The 17,593-nt window shown below is 45.6% G+C and overlaps 1 protein-coding gene across 3 annotated transcripts in view; it reads left to right on the top strand.

Moving 5' to 3' along the window:
• The first annotated feature begins 443 nt into the window (after positions 1 to 443).
• Positions 444 to 17,593, top strand: part of CHD6 (chromodomain helicase DNA binding protein 6) — a 252,579-nt gene continuing 235,429 nt past the window's right edge. For 2 of the 3 annotated variants that reach the window (XM_069751934.1, XM_069751936.1), the window contains exon 1: positions 446 to 521. The gene's annotated coding sequence lies outside the window, so the exon portion shown is untranslated. Of the gene's footprint in view, positions 522 to 17,593 lie in introns of all 3 variants that reach the window. The other variant, XM_069751935.1, reaches the window with a different exon arrangement.

Genomic DNA, 17,593 nt, shown 5'->3' with positions numbered 1-17,593 from the left:
AACCTGTCCCTGGTTTGGGTGACTTTCCTAAAAATAGGGTCAGGGCTCCAGAGTTTCACAAGGCCCTTCCACACTGTGCCATGTAGGGGGTCCTCACAATGTGACCAAGTCCGTGTGTAGTGACACAAGCAGCTGCAAGGCATGCTCCAGCACAGCAGGAAGCAGCAGCTCAGATCTCAGCAGGACCCCTGAGCCCCCCCTGGTCTCTCACCCTGCACCCCCTCTAGCCCCCCTTCCTGTGCTCTCAGCCAATCGCAGAGCACATCTCATCCATGCAAATAGCAGCACAATGGAGCAAAGCAATAACCGCGCCGCAACCAGCCTTGAAACGACCACCACTTGTTTGACATGTGAGCGACCAATCATTAGTGAGCTTTTCGTCTGTCTGCCACTAAGGTAACCAATGAGCGCGCAGAGGAGGCGTTCCCCGACCAGGTTAGGGTGTCCTTGCAGGGTGTCTTGTGCTAAACTTCACCAAATAATAGCTGTTTGTATTTTGGCTGCAGCAGTGGCCATTTTAGGTAAGTTCTCCTCTTAACTTTTTAATTTGCAGCACCTGTGCTAGTTTGTGGGTGGCCCCGGGCGTGTGGTGGCCATCCATCCCCTTCCTGGGCATCTCTTATGAATGAAACTGTGATTTTTCCGTACTGTTCCTCTGCTTTTTGTGTGTGCTTCAGCGAGGTGGGAGGGGGTGTCTGTAAACGTGTCCACCTCGGCAGAATGCGGGTGTATAGCCAGCGCGAGGTTATTAACCCCTCCTCCGTCTCCCTTCCTCTAGGTCCCTCGCAGGTTCTTGTGTTTTGGGTTTTTAACGTCCCCCCCCCATTCTACCCCTGTGGTTCTGCCCACTGCACAAAGCGTGTACTGTGGGCAGTACCAAGTGGGGGAGGAGTGGGGAAACTGGAAGCGATAAGGGCATGAAAATGCTGCCCTGTGAATTGGTATGAAGGCCACACAGCCATCCCTAGTGAGGTGCCCGGTGTGTAGGTGCAGGCGTATGCCCGTGTCACTCGTGAGTGTGGCCACTGCAGATGAAGGGCTGTTGTCATGTGTGGGCACCTGGCGTCAGGCCTGGTCTCACCTGCGCCCCTCATGTGACGTTGAGCAGCCCCCTGATTATTGCCTCTCCGGATCATGGCCTCCTTCAGATGTGCAGTGTTAGTGATGACGTTGTGTGTGGGTCCCGTTCACACTGTGCAGTTCTATAACGTGCTGCTGTTTAGCATCCCATGGGGGTATGTGGGCTGTCTCCTTGTTGGTGTCAATAAGGGGGAAGAAATGTGGGCATGGAGTGTATGACACATGTGCCACCTGAACAGCTGGGCTAGAAACGGACCACAACCGGGTATTAAGAAAATGGAATGGGCCCGGTGAGTGCCAACATGCTGGCCTGCTGTCCCTCCACAATGCCATCATGTCGCCCATTCACAATTTAATGTTTCATGACCGTCCATCGTCAGGAGCTAGGCTGTGACGTGTGAGGGATGACATTGTGGCCTTAGGAGCCATAGCTGAATGTCTGACATTATCGTCCTATCCTGTATTGTGGCCACTTCTTGTTGATTCGGGCAACAACTGTGAAATACGGCCTTCTGAACCCGGCCTCTTGTTTCCTGTATTTTTTTTTCACTGATAAAATTGGTATCCATAAGGCCACGTTCACACTATCAGTATTTGGTCAGTATTTTACCTCAGTATTTGTAGCCAAATCCAGGAGTGGGTGATAAATGCAGAAGTGGTGCATATGATTCTATTATACTTTTCCTCTATTTGTTCCACTCCTGGTTTTGGTTTACAAATACTGAGGTAAAATACTGAACATGTGAGCATAGTCTAAGGCTGCCGTCACACTATCAGTATTTGGTCAGTATTTTACCTCAGTATCTGTAAGCCAAAACCAGGATTGGGTGATAAATCCAGAAGTGGTGACAGGTTTCTATTATACTTTTCCTCTGACTGTCCCACTTACACATACTGAGGTAAAATACTGACCAAAAACACATGTATGTGGCCTCAGGCTACCTTCCCACAAATAACTTTTGGTGCTTGCTTTTTTTTTTTTAATGTTGCAGAATTTTTGCTCCTTTCATTTAAATTACGTTACTTGTGTCTTTTCATCTGGTTTATGTGTGTTTTTTTTTTTTTAACAAGCATTTTTATCACGTTTTCATCTCTGGTGTGTCATTTGCTTTGTTATTGATTCTGCCTGGTATTTGGCTCTGACAAAACCTTATTGATATATGTAGATACATATTACATGCGTTTCCGCAGTGGAGACACGCTAACAATGCACATGCGTTTTATACCCCTGGATTTTCCCCATCTAATGGAATTCTATGGGGAAAATGTGCAGAGAAAACTTAGTGTATCCACAAGAGAAAATGCCATGCTGTGGATTTGGAATATGTACCGCAGGTCAGTTTACGCGGAGTAAAAAAAAAAAAAAAAAGCACAGTGGGCATGAGATTTCTATAAATCCCATCCGCCTTGCTGCTAAAATTGTACGATGCTGCATTTTTGATACAGCAAAAATACTGTGTCAAAAGCGCTATAAAAGCTCATCGTGGGAACTTAGCCACATTCTGTGTCTGTTCGCATGTCCGAGTTTATTTTGTGGACTGAGCGGTGCCACCATAGTCTGATTTTCATGTTTGTAGCATAAGAGATACGTGAAAAACCTTCTCGTTTATTAGAAAAATGACGATATTCTGTCCTTTTACTGAGTATGGTAAAAATCACTGACGGCTGAATGAGGCCTTTGGCCCTTTGCTGCTCTGGCCGGAGTCTGGAGATTTGAGCCTGTGGACTTGTACCCACAGTTTTCGTGAGTGACTGCTTCATGCCATCCATGCAAGTTTAAGGGTAGGTGCACGCGATCAGTAAATGCTGTGGGTTGGACGTTGCGTACTTGTGCAGCGTCCATCCCACAGCGGCCAGATGTTACAGCATAGTGGATGGGATTTCAAGAAATCTCATGCCCACTATGTGTGCACCGACACTCACGGCTTATCTGTGGAGACGGACATGCGTCGCGTCTCTCCAGACCGAAGCATGTCTATTTAACTTGCGAAGACACGAGCCTCCACAAGATAAACATCACCCGTATAATGTACTCGGACGCGGTGAATCCGCACGGTTCAGTGACCACATGCGGAATCACCTGCGTTCAATAGCCGGCAGCGCTTTGGACGCAGCGGACATGTGTTGCATCCAAAGCGCTGCCAATTCCTGATCGTGTGCACCTACCCTTAGGCTTCCACTTTCTGCATCTGCTCACTGCTGTAAGCCAGCAATACATGTAAAGGCGCAAAGATCTTAAGCTACAGACTGCTTCTAAGTTGTAATAATTTGTCTTTATGTATATAGTGCCTTCATATTCCAAAGCGCTGTACAGAGATTGTCACACACACACACTGGTCCCTCATAATCTCAGTGCCATACAAACAGATCAGTACACTATTGGAGCGTGGGAACCTCACACAAACTCCATGCAGCTGTTGTCCTTGGCCATATTCAAAACCCAAGACCCCTGAGCCATAAGGGTACCGTTTCCTGATGGTTCCTTGTTACAATGGGGGTGTACAATACAGTCCTTTGGATGAGAGGGGGCGTGACTACTGTACTATTAGTTACTGCTTAGACGAAATGTAGGTTGTCAGGCCATGTATGATCTTATGAAATGTTATACTCTTAATTAATTGCTATGTTTGTGTTTCTTTACAATGGTGATTTGGTGTCACATTGTGGTAGCCTAGATTTAACTTTAATATGTCTGCAGTTTTAATGCCACTCCTGATTTACAGATGAGTATGCCCACGTAACTAGCAAACATTTTTACCACTGTCACGTTTTAAAAACGTAATAAAATCTGTGATATGGCAACTTGTGGCCTGAGCTATAAGTATGCATTGAGAGGTTGTCGCTTCCCATCCCCCACATAGATCCTGCGGTGACATACCAGTTTCTGATTTCTAGCAGTACTTAGACATGGATAGAACACCTTTACTGACGTTTTTCCATCTTTCTGTATTACATATGGAGCTAGATATAGGGGGCCGTCTACATTCACCATACAGTTTGCAAATCACACAGACGTTCGGATCTATCAAAATTTTGGATAGTTTTTTTGTGATTAACATTACATTGTACAGCAACTATGTGGATGTGTTTTTTCAGGATCAGTATTCTAAATTACCATTATTTGCTTTCATAGCTGTGTACGAAACACATCTGTACCATGTGATGAACACCAAGCCACAGGTCTCTCCAGTCACTCTGGGATGTGCTGCCTACAACTTATGCAGTGGTATTCCTATCCTGAGTGTTTATGGCAGATCCACAGGGTTTGTGTGATTATGTATAGGGTTGTAGTGAAAAGTTTTCACAAAGTTTGCTGCTTCACTGCTTTTAGATCTTTTAGTCAGATGGTTGCGGGAATACAAATATAAGTATTTCATAAGTTTACAAACTTTTATATTTACAGACACATCAACTTTATGTAAAGACTCAATATTTACCTTATTTTTCAAGACTTCTGCCCTTTGACATGCTGAATATCCGATAATCCTGACAGATGACTACCCATTCTTACCTATTCAGTACTTAGAGTTGATCGCAATGTATATGATTTTGCTTGCCCACTCACTTCCTAAGGTTTGACCAGAGGTTCTCAATGGTAATTAGATCTGGGGAGTTTCCCGGCCATGGAGCCAAAATTCAAACTTTCAATATTTTGTTCACCAAGCCGCCTAGTTATAACTGTATTTTACCTTGTGACATGGTCTCCATCATGCTGGAAAAGGCGTTGCTCATCACCAAATTGCTCCTGGATCATTGGGGAACTTGCTTTCGGAGGAGGTTTAGATAAAAACAAACTAAGAAGTGCTCTGTAGTGTAAAACTATATAAAGTAGGAAACGATGATAGGGGATAGTATCTGCTCACCAATGGATGCTGTGCAAATGTCAAGCACCGCGCTGAAGAGCACTGGTATCAACACACTAAGGCCGGAGTCACACTACAGCAAGATACGGCCGAGTCTCGCAGGTTAAAAACAAGCTCTGGCACCGGCACTCCGGAGCGGAGCGTGCGGCTCCATGTATTGCTGTGCAGCCGCACGCTCCGCTCTGGAGTGCCGGTGCCAGAGCTTGTTTTTACCTGCGAGACTCGGCCATATCTAGCTGTGTGTGATCCCGGCCTTAATCAGACTATGTCCAGTTCCCTAGGTCAGAAATTTCAGTGTACACCAAAGGAAAACTGGATTTGAATGTATCACTGCCCACACCAGGAAATGTATGCTTTTATATCCTTGTCCTGGTGTGGGCAGCGCTACTTTCATTTACAGTTTTCCTTGGTTATTCACTGTCATTTCACAGGATGTTTAGGTCCCATTCTTTATTCATAGCAGTGTTCTTAGCAAAATTGTGAGTGAGCCCATTCCCTTGGATGAAAAGCAGTCCCATATATGAATAGAATGCTTTAGGCTTCTTTCACACTAGCGTCGGGCTCGGCCCGTCGCAGTGCGTCGGGCTGAGGTTACTGACGCTAGCGTTGTAAGCGCCGCACAACGGGTGCAGCGGATGCAGATTTTCATCGCATCCGCTGCCCCATTGTGAGGTGCGGGGAGGTGGGGGAGGAGTTCCGGCCGCGCATGCGGGGTCGGAAAAAGCGGTCCGTCGGCAGCAAAAAACATTACATGTAGCGTTTTTTTGTGCCGACGGTCCGCCAAAGCACGACGCATCCGCCGCACGACGGATGCGACGTGTGGCAATCCGTCGCAATGCGTCGTCAATACAAGTCTATGGGGAAAAAACGCATCCTGCAAGCACTTTTGCAGGATGCGGTTTTTCTGCAAAACGACGCATTGTGACGGATTGCAGTTAACGCTAGTGTGAAAGTAGCCTTACTGTTCCTTTGACACAGGACTCATAGTAGTGCTCACCTTGTCTTTGGACATTCATAATCAGATAATACAACTTTACCCCAGTGCTCTGCAGAACGATCCCTTTATTTTCTGCAGACTGTCAGTTTGTCCTTGGATGTTTATCTTGGAAAGGAATTATTGTTATTATTATATTTATTGTTATGGCGCCATTTATTCCATGGCGCTTTACATGTGAGGAGGGGTATACATAATAAAAACAAGTACAATAATCTTAAACAATACGAGTCATACCAAGCAGAAGAAGAAAAGTATATGCGGCACTCACCCTTTTGTAGCTGTATAATCGTGCTCTTTATTGGAAAGAAAATATAAATTCATCCATTAGGACATCAGGTGTACAAGTGTACAGGAGGGTGCGGGAATGGAGTCTGGACAATACGAGTCATAACTGGTACAGGAGGAGAGAGGACCCTGCCCGCGAAGGCTTACAATCTACAAAATAGCTTCTTTGCTGTCTTTCTTGACACCAGGCCAACTTTCAATACCCTTCGTCTCAACTGTACATTAGGATCGTTATGCCCGCATGCTGCCATTTCTGAGCAAGCTCTGCACTGGTGCTCAACCAGTCCTGTAGTTAAAGAGAACCTGTCACCAGGTTTGGCCGATATAAGATATGGCCACTGCCTTTAAGGGCTTATCTACAGCATTCTATAATGCTGTACATAAGCTCCCGATCTGACCTGAAAGATAAGAAAAATAAGTGTCACTGGTCCGGGTCCAGCACCTCTCATCTTATGATCGACACCCTCCTTGCTTCATGGCTCCTGCGCAGGTGTACTTATCTGCCCTATTGAGGGCAGAGGAATGTACTGCACTGCGCATTCGCCAGGAAAGGTCAGAGAGGCCCAGCGCCTGCGCACTGCAGTACTTTCCTCTGCCCTCAACAGGGCAGATAAGTACACCTGCGCAGGAGCGCGATGCCAGGGAGGCATGAAGCAAGCAGGAGGGCGGCTATCATAAAAAGATGGGAGGCGCCAGAACTGGACCTGCGACACCCATCGGAGCGGACCGCCCGGACCCGCAGGTGAGTATAAGGCTGCCGTCACACTAGCGGTATTTGGTCAGTATTTTACATCAGTATTTGTAAGCCCAAACCAGAAGTGGGTGATAGTGGTGGATATGTTTCTATTATACTTTTCCTCTATTTGTTCCACTCCTGGTTTTGGCTTACAAATACTGATGTAAAATACTGACCAAATACTGCTAGTGTGACGGCAGCCTCATAAAACATATTTTTGTTATCTTTCATGTCCGATCAGGGACTTATCTACAGCATTATAGAATTCTGTAGATAAGCCCTGAAAGGTGATGGCCGTATCTTATGTCTGCCAAACCTTGTGACAGATTTGCTTTAATCGTATTTTAGCCTCATTCTTACGTCAGTGTTTAAACACCTACATGAAAAAATGGTACCGGTATCATCAGTGTTTGATGGTAAAGCGAACATATGGACCAATGTATCATCATTTTACTCTTCGTCACGACAGCACCCCACATGAGAGAGAGGGATCCGCCCATAGGAACAGGAAACCTACAGAATAAAAGGAGGCGGTCCCCTCTCCTCCTCAGTTTAGGTTTCCTGTTCCTATGGGAATCCCAGGACGTACCTACAGAAGATCCTGGGCCATGCACCCGCCTGCGTCGGTATCTGTGGGAACGGCAGGGGCTGCGGTTCCAGAAGCAGCGGCGGGGGAGCCACTGTGTTCAGCCTCCTCCCTCGTCTGATCGATGGCCATGGTCCGGGGTTGGTGCCGCTGGTCCGCCCGGCTCCATGAGGACGCGCGCGCTCAAGCGGCCGGCTAAATGAACGCAGCCGCCGCATGGAGAGGTGAGCGGCGCGTCTAACCCGGAAGTCACTGGAGCACTACCGGGTTCAGGCCGGGGAGGCAGGAGATTCGGCGCCATATTTAAAAATGCAGCGCTAGCGTCGGCCGGTGTGTATGTGAGTATGGCTTCACCGGCCGACGAAACGCACCTTGCTGTGCCAGAGCGTTCTCCTAGTAAGGAGCAAAGCGCCAGAAGCAGCACTAAAGATGGTGGTCGACAGGAGCGATCTTCCACCAAACCAAAAGATCCCTCAAAGAATCCGCCTCCAGATCCGGTACCTGTCAGCTTCTCTGGGTGAGTTTAAAGACTTCTCTACCTATATACTGATGTATGTTCCTCCTATGTCCCCTTCCTTTAGTCCAGGAAAAAGGCACACAAATCCAAGCACAAACAATGTGCTTTATGTATACAGCCCCTACCAGATTCCTATATGAAGAGGTTATGCTCAGATTGCATCATACTGACCCTACGTCAAGAAAACATTATGACTCCATCTGACGTTAGAGCCATGATTCGGGAAGAGATGCAGGGACTGACGCAGGCCAGTAGCACCAGTTCCCGCCATCCTAGCAAGTCCCCATCTCCAGAAAATTCAGAGTCAGAGGAGATGCATAAGTCCTCAGACGAGTCAGAATCTCGGCCAAGTTCATCCGAAGATGAAGGAGGGTTATGTCTGCCTAACAGCAGCGTGGACAACTTGGTGAAAGCAGTCAGAAACACGATGGGGTGTCCAGATGAAAAAGGGAAAAAGTCAGCTCAGGACATTATGTTCGCGGGGTTAGGACAAAGGAAACGTAGGTCCTTCCCCGTTGTTACCACTGTAAAAGAGTTAATTAAAAAGGAGTGGGACAAACAGAGCGCAAGAGGATTTTTACCATCATCCTCTAAAAGGCGATATCCCTTTAGTGATGAGGAGCTGAATACTTGGGCAAAAGTGCCAAAAGTAGATGCAGCCGTAGCCTCAACCTCGAAGCAATCGGTCTTGCCTGTGGAGGATTCAGGGATGCTAACTGACCCATTGGACCGTAAAGCAGAGGCCTTACTTAAAAGATCTTGGGAGGCCAATACAGGGGCATTTCGACCAGCCATCTCTGCTACCTGTACGGCGAGATCGCTGCTGGTTTGGATGGAACAACTGGAGGAGCAGATCAAAGGTAGAACTGCAAGAGACTCCATTCTACCAAAGATCCCTCTAATGAAGGAGGCTGTAGCATTCCTGGCGGACGCCTCAGTGGATTCGCTACGCCTAGCAGCCAGGTCAGCCGGCCTAGTAAATACAGCCCGGCGAGCACTCTGGTTGAAGAACTGGAAAGGGGACGCACAAGCAAAGGCAAAACTTTGTGCGCTCCCCTGCCAGGGTGAGTTCCTTTTTGGAAAGACTCTGGATGAGCTTTTAAATAAAGCGGGAGAACGGAAGAAGGGTTTTCCTAACCAATATCTTCCGTCTTACAGGAGAGCATTCAAAAGACGACCCTTTACCAGAAAACCGTTTGAGCAAAGGGATCGCTGGGAAGCGAAAGACCCTAAGCAAAAAGGAGCTCTGTTTACCGGATCTTACAACTCAAAACGTGGCAAGTACCGCTAACCTTGAAGTGGGCGGAAGGTTAAAAATTTTTCTATCCAAGTGGGAACATATAACATCCAGCCGTTGGATTCTGGACATTATAAGAGATGGTCTAAAATTAGAATTTTTTAGAATCCCTTGGGATTCTTTTATAATAACATCACCAAAGGGACGAGAACAACAAGAGGCTCTAGAGTCCGAGATCATATCTCTTCTATCTAAGAAAGTGTTGGTGGAGGTTCCCCAAGATCAAAAAGGAAGGGGATTCTACTCCCCTTTGTTTTTGATCAAAAAACCAGATGGTTCATTCAGAACCATCATAAATCTCAAAAAATTAAATTCCTTTTTATATAATCGAACTTTTAAAATGGAATCCATTAGTTCTGCCATCAAGCTCTTGTTTCCTAGGTGTGTCATGGCCGGAATAGACCTAAAAGATGCCTACTATCATCTTCCCATACATGCCGAACACCAGCAATACCTAAGGGTAGCGGTCATCCTGGCAGGACAGGTTCGTCACTTTCAGTATGTAGCAATGCCCTTTGGGCTTTCTATGGCTCCCCGCATCTTTACAAAGGTGATCCTGGAAGTGATGGCTCACTTACGCCAGCAGAACACTCTAATAATACCCTACTTGGATGATTTTCTTGTTATCGGAAATTCCATATCCCAATGTGAAATGCGGTTGTCTAATGCGATCTCATCCTTGCAGGATCTAGGTTGGATCGTGAATTACGAAAAATCCAGGTTGAATCCAGACACCATCCAGATATTTCTGGGAATTCAACTAGATTCAGTAAGTCAGAAGTTTTCTGCCACATTCAAAAAGAATAATTATACAATCAAAGGTGTCAGTGGCAATGTCAAAACCCTGCATGACCCTGAGGAAGGCCATGTCCTTACTAGGATCACTGTCCTCATGTATACCAGCTGTGTTGTGGGCTCAATATCATACCCGTCAATTGCAGTATGAAATATTGTCTATCCAAAAGGAAGTACGACATTTAGAGACTAAAATTACTCTTTCCAGTGACGTAATTGAATCCCTAAGCTGGTGGTTAGACATGGATCACCTTTCAGGGGGTGTACCATGGATGATAAATCCTTCTAAAACAATTATCACTGACGCCAGCCCTGTGGGTTGGGGCGCACATATGGGAGATAGTCTGATCCAAAACACCTGGAATCAGGCAGAGCTGGAGTGTTCTTCAAATTGGAAAGAGTTAAAAGCAGTAGAATATGCCCTAAGTCATTTTCTCCCACAGGTTCAGGGAATGCATGTGAGAGTTCTGTCGGACAATTCCACCGCAGTGGCGTACATAAACCGTCAGGGAGGTACGCGATCAGGAACCCTGATGAACGTAGCAGCAAACATCCTCCAGTTGGCAGAGTTTCATCTTCCATCCTTAACAGCCCTGCACATCAAGGGGGCAGAAAACATCAAAGCGGACTACCTCAGTCGAAACAGGCTACGACAAGGAGAGTGGTCTTTAAACAAGGACATATTCAACATGATAGCAAAAGCATGGGACGTACCCCAAATAGATCTGTTTGCCACAAGAGGCAACAGACAGGTAAAGAGATTTGCTTCCCTGAACCTCATGGATCACCCAGACATGTTGGACTCTCTTCACCATCCTTGGAGCTTCAAGCTAGCATACGCCTTCCCTCCAATGTCTCTGATACCTCTAGTGATCAGGAAGATCAGGAGGGACCAAGCCAGAGTAATCCTGATTGCGCCCTTCTGGCCAAAAAGACCATGGTTCTCATGTCTCCAGAGCATGTCTCTATGCGATCCATGGATCCTTCCTTTACACAAGGAACTGCTGTCTCAGGGCCCATTTTTCCACCCGCAAGTGAAAGGTCTTCACTTGACGGCATGGAATTTGAGAGGCAGTTATTAAAGTCAAGAGGGTTCTCAGAACAACTAGTTAACACCCTGATGTTGAGTAGGAAAAGATCTACCACCCTATTATACAGTAGGGTATGGAAAAAGTTCTTAGATTTTCATACAAGACCGTTCTCTAGGCAAATTCCGATAGTTCCGATTCTAGAGTTCCTACAAAAAGGTAGAGAATTAGGTTTATCGGTAAACACTCTAAAGGTTCAAGTCTCAGCTTTAGGAGCCTTGTATGGAGACAACATAGCAGCTAACAAGTGGGTCTCCAGATTTATTAAATCCTGTGAACGTTCCAATCCGGTCCATATTCCCCGTCTACCTCCGTGGGATTTGAATTTAGTCTTAGAAGCCTTAACTGACTCCCCATTTGAGCCACTAGATGCCATACCTCTAAAGGTCCTAACCTAATTAGTAGCCCTAACCTCAGCTAGAAGGGTTAGTGACATCCAGGCCCTATCGGTAGACCCACCTTTCTTAATGGTTTTTCAGGATAGAATTGTCTTAAAACCTGATCCCTCATACCTCCCTAAGGTAGCATCCATCTACCACAGATCTCAGGAAATAATTCTGCCTTCCTTTTTTAATACACCTGTAACCCCAGAACAACATAAGTTGCACACCTTAGATGTCAGAAGAGCCATCCTGACGTATTTAGAGAAGTCTCAGACATGGAGGCAGAGTAGGGCTCTGCTTGTCTCCTTTCAGGGCCGCAAGAAAGGACATGGGGTCACAAAGGCTACCATTTCTCGATGGATCAGAGAAGCTATCTGTCTGGCCTACACATCGAGAGGTGAAATCCCGCCAGTGGGGATAAAAGCGCATTCCACGCGGGCCATGGCTTCCTCTTGGGCAGAACATGCGGATGTACCGATCCATATGATATGTAAGGCCGCAACCTGGTCCACACCTTCTACCTTTTACAACCATTACAGACTTGACCTTTCTGCTTCCTCTGATTTGACCTTTGGTAGAGCTGTTCTTAGTACAGGAATCCCACCCAAATAATGAATCTCTGAAAATCTCTCATGTGGGGTGCTGTCGTGACGAAGAGTAAAAAGCCGGATTACGTACCGGTAATGCTCTTTTAATGAGTCCACGACAGCACCCATGTATTACCCTCCCTAAATTCTGTGTAGTTCTTTCCTTTAAGTTCAAAAAAGTAATGGTTGTATAGGGTTAAGAATTTTATGTTACTGAATAAGAATGAATACTAACACTTTTGCGGTTCCCTTTTTATACTCTGTAAACTAAACTGAGGAGGAGAGGGGACCGCCTCCTTTTATTCTGTAGGTTTCCTGTTCCTATGGGCGGATCCCTCTCTCTCATGTGGGGTGCTGTCGTGGACTCATTAAAAGAGCATTACCGGTACGTAATCCGGCTTTTTGCATTGTTAATGAAAAAGCTTCTCATATCCTTTACAATGTTAAATGACACCCCCGAAGAAGCTCTAGGAGACACGCGCATTGGGGCGCACGAGGGAGATCTGACTGGTCCACACACCGCATCATTCGGCTTTTTTAGCGACCATCTAAATAAGATATAGTGCTGCATTGTACTTTATGAACTGAAATGCTATCTGTTTTTGGCCATTTAGGCCGGGAATTTATGATGCAGATGGAGATTTTTTGTGGATTACCATGACCATTATAATCTATATCAGGAAGGATAAATCTTCATATTTCAGTGTATAGCACTAGGTTCAGAATAAACCACCTGTATAAATCGACTATATCACAATACTGTAGTTATTAATATGGATATTGTATAATCTGCAACATAGCGGATACTTAGATATTGTATGTAATGTAGCCGATCTACACTGCTCAAAAAATTAATGAAACGCTAAAATACCACATCCTAGATATCACTGAATGAAATATTTCAGTTGCAAATCTTTATTCATTACGTAGTGGAATGTGTTGAGAACAATAAAACATAAAAATGGATCATTGCAAATCAAAATGAATATCCCATGGAGGTCTGGATTTGGAATGATACTCAAAATCAAAGTGGAAAATCAAATTACAGGCTGATCCAACTTCAGTGGAAATGCCTCAAGAGAAGGAAATGATGCTCAGTAGTGTGTGTGGCCTCCACGTGCCTGTATGACCTCCCTACATCTCCTGGGCATGCTCCTGATGAGGCGGCGGATGGTCTGAGGGATCTCCTCCCAGACCTGGATTAAAGCATCCGCCAACTCCTGGACAGTCTGTGGTGCAACATGATGTTGGTGGATGGTGCGAGACATGATGTCCCAAATGTGTTCAGTCGGATTCAGGTCTAGGGAATGCGAAGGCCAGTCCATAGCTTCAATGCCTTCATCTTGCAGGAACTGCTGACACACAACAGCCACATGAGGTCTGGCATTGTCCTGCATTAGGAGGAACCCAGGGCCAACCACACAAGCATATGGTCTCACAAGGGGTCTGAGGATCTCATCTCGGTACCTAATGCTGTGCGGCCCTCCAAAGAAATGCCACCCCACACCATTACTGACACACAAATCGGTCATGCTGAAGGATGTTGCTGGCAGCAGATCGTTCTCCACGGCATCTCCAGACTCTGTCACATGTACTCGGTGTGAACCTGCTTTCATCTGTGAAGAGCACAGGGCGCAAGTGGCGAATTTGCCTATCCTGGTGTTCTGTGGCAAATGCCATGCATCCTGCACGGTGTTAGGTTCTGAGCACAACCCCATCTATGGATGTCGGGCACTCAGACCATCCTCATGGAGTCGGTTTCTAACCATTTTGTGCAGATACATGCACATTTGTGGCCTGCTGGAGGTCATTTTGCAGGGCTCCTGTTCCTCCTTGCACAAAGGCTGAGGTAGCGGTCCTGCTGCTGAGTTGTTGCCCCCCTACGGCCCCCTCCAAGTCTCCTGGTGTACTGGCCTGTCTCCTGGTAGCGCCTCCAGCCTCTGGACACTACGCTGACAGACACAGCAAACCTTCTTGCCACAGCTCACATTGATGTGCCATCCTGGATGAGCTGCACTATCTGAGCCACTTGTGTGGGTTGTAGAGTCCGGCTCATGCTACCACGAGTGTGAAAGCACAACCAACATTCAAAAGTGACCAAAACATCAGCCAAAAAGCATTGGTACTGAGATGTGATCTGTGATCCCTACCTGCAGAACCACTCCTTTATTGAGTGTGTCTTGATAATTGCCAAAAATTTCCATCTGTTGTCTATTTCATTTGCACAGCAGCTTGTGAGATTGATTGTCAAACATTGTCGCTTCCTAAGGCTACTTTCACATTTCCGTCTTTTGCAGACCGTCACAATGCGTCGTTCTGTGGAAAAAACGTATCCTGCAAAGTTGTTCACAGGAAGCGTTTTTTTCACATAGACTTGTATTACCGACGCATCGCGACATATGGACACACGTTCCATACGTCGTGCATTGGATGCGTCAGTATTTGGCGGGCCGTCGTATCGGAAAAATGTTCAAGGGAACGTTTTTTCATACGTTGTGTCCTGCATTTTTTATTGCGCATGCCCGGCCGGAACTCCACCCCCTCCTCCCTGGGACTTAACAATGGGCAGCGGACGCGTTGAAACACTGCGTCCGCTGCTCACGTCACTCACAAATTCACAAACTTCCGTCGGTACGTCGCGCCGACGCTTGGCGACGGTCGAGTACTGACGGAAATGTGAAAGAAGCCTATGTGGACAGTTTGATTTCACAGAAGTTATAATTCACCTGGATTTATAGTCTGTTGTTTAAGTGTTCTCTTTATTTTTTTTGAGCAGTGTATATATTGTGGTGTTATGAGGTCAGGCTCTTTTTGTTTGGACACCTTGTTATTTATATCGTTTGGTCTTGTTGTTTTATCTTAAAATAATTTAATGAAGCAGTTTATATATTTTAATCTATATGGTTCTCTTCTTGCGGCTACTAGCATGTAAGTCTGTGTTGGATTACATAATGTTAAATACGGACAGCACACAGATGGCACACGGATGCCATTCATGTTCTGTACTTATTTTTCATGAACCCACAGACTTGGATTGGCTTTTTTATTTGTGATACTGGAGAAAAATTGACATGTTTCTCTGAGTTTCGCATGGACACACGGTCCGTGAAAAAACACGAACATGTGAATAGCACCATACATTATTATGGGGTACGTGTTCTATCTGTGGTGAAAATGGATCGAGACATGGATGTCTGAAAGAAGCATAAGTTACGATCTTTGCATGCAGTAACAGTTCACTTCCGACATCTGTCACTGACAGTTAAGAGGCACGGGAAAAAGTGCGGGTACCCATGCTGTCGGTCCCAGCACCCAGATCGCTGTGATTGGTCAGTCAATCTGACTGACCAATCACAGCATGGTCGCGAAGGAGATGCTGAAATATCAGCACTTCCTGCCCAATCAGTGCAGGAGCTGAGCGTTACCAGTAGCCGAGCTTCTGCACTAACAACCAGGAGCAGTGTCAGCACCCCCACCAGCTGTTCAATATGTTCCCAATAGAAGCTTCAACTCAATCCACCAAAAAAGCAAGTCCCCACTCAGATCCATAATGTAACGGGAATATAGGGAGCTTCCACGTTATTGGTAGCACACAGGCTCTGGAAAAGCGCTATGGTTTCTTGCCTACCCAAAAGAAATTCAGCGCTCCCAAATACAAATGTCTCCCTCACTTCTGAACCCCAATGTCCATTAGGCTAGCTTCACACATCAGTTTTTTGTTTTCAGGCTAAATCCGGCTAATTAAAAAAAAAAAACGGATCCGACGTAAATTGTTGAAAACTGATGCACCGGATCCGTTTTTTAGCTGGATCCGGTCTTCTTTAATGCGCATGGATTTTTTGACTTTATGGTGAGAGAGAAAGAGAATGAATGCTTGATTTGTGTGGAAAATGCTATGAAAACCGGATCCGGGCGCCGGATTCATTGTTTCTCACCTCCGTTTCATGTGTTTTTGGCCGATTCCGTCAGTGTGCGTTTTTTTCCGCTGGACAAAAAAAGTTGCAGTGGACGTTTTCTCCGTCTACCGGAAACGACTATTTTGGACGGATCCGGAAAAAAACCGGATGAAACGTCTGGCCATCAGGCACAATCCGACGCTAAAAAAAACATGGGAAAAAAAACAGATCCGGCATAAAAAAAAAAAAAAAAACGCATCCGCTTTTTCCAAAAATTGCCGGATTGTGCCTGAAACAAAAAGCCTGATGTGTGAAAGTAGCCTTAGCGTCTACCCGTTTGGCAGGGGTAGTTTCCAAAATGGGGACACTTGAGGGGAGATTCTTAGGGGCTCTGTATAAGGTTGGAGTCTGAAAACTATTTTAGGAAAATCTGTGCTCCGGGAGGCAAATAGCGCTGCGTCCTTTCTGAGTCTCTCCGTATGGCTAAGCAGTACTTTACAGCCACATATAAGGGGTATTTCTACATTCAGCAGAAATTGTGACAAATTTTGGTGTTTTTTACCCATTTCCTCTTGTGAAAATGTAAGATCTTGGGCTAAAACTAAATTTTTGTGGTAAAAGTGTAATTGTTTTTTTTCATCACTGCCCAATGGTCTAAAATTCTGCGAAACATTTGTGGTGGCTGTGTCACTAGATGTATTTATTGAGCGGTTTAGTTTGTAAAAGGGGGTCACTTATGGGGGGGCCCTGCTGTTCTGGCACCTCAGGGACTCTACCAGTGGATATTGGCACCCTCAACCCATAACAGTAAAGTCTGTACTATAATATGGCGCTCCTTCCCTTCAGAGCTTTGCACTGTGCCTCAAAAGTAGTTCCTGATTGCTTGCAGGGTATTGACGCAGGAGAAATTGCACAACAAACTGAGATGTCCATTTTTTCCTATTAGTCCTTATAGAAATTAAAAATTTATGGGAAAACAACATTATTAGTGAAAGAAATGTAATTATTCTTTCTTTATTGTCCAAAGGTATAAAATTCTGTGAGGTAAATGTGGTGTCAATATCATCACTGCACCCCTAGATGAATTAATTGAGAGGTATAGTTTGTAAAATGACATCACTTATTGGGGGTTTCTGCTGTTCTGGCACTTTAGGGGTTTTGACAATGTGACATGGCACCTTCAAAGCATTACAGCAAAATCTGAACTCCAATATGCTGCTCCTTCCCTTCTGAGCTTTGCACTGTGCCTCAAAAGTAGTTTTCCCCTCACATGGGGTCTTGGCATACTCAGGAGAAATTGCACATCACGGTTTGGGATCCATTTTCTCCTGTTACCCTTGTGAAAATACATTTTTTTTTTGGCTATGCGTTGTAAACTTCTACAAAGCACCTGTGGGTCAAGTTGCTCAGCACACATCTAGATAAGTTCCTTGGGGGGCCTAGTTTCCAAAAATGGGGTCACTAGTGGGAGGGTTTCTACTGT

The sequence above is a fragment of the Ranitomeya imitator genome, chromosome 2 (genome assembly GCF_032444005.1).
Source record: "Ranitomeya imitator isolate aRanImi1 chromosome 2, aRanImi1.pri, whole genome shotgun sequence".
NCBI lineage: Eukaryota > Metazoa > Chordata > Amphibia > Anura > Dendrobatidae > Ranitomeya > Ranitomeya imitator.
This window is presented reverse-complemented; position numbering and strand designations above follow the sequence as displayed.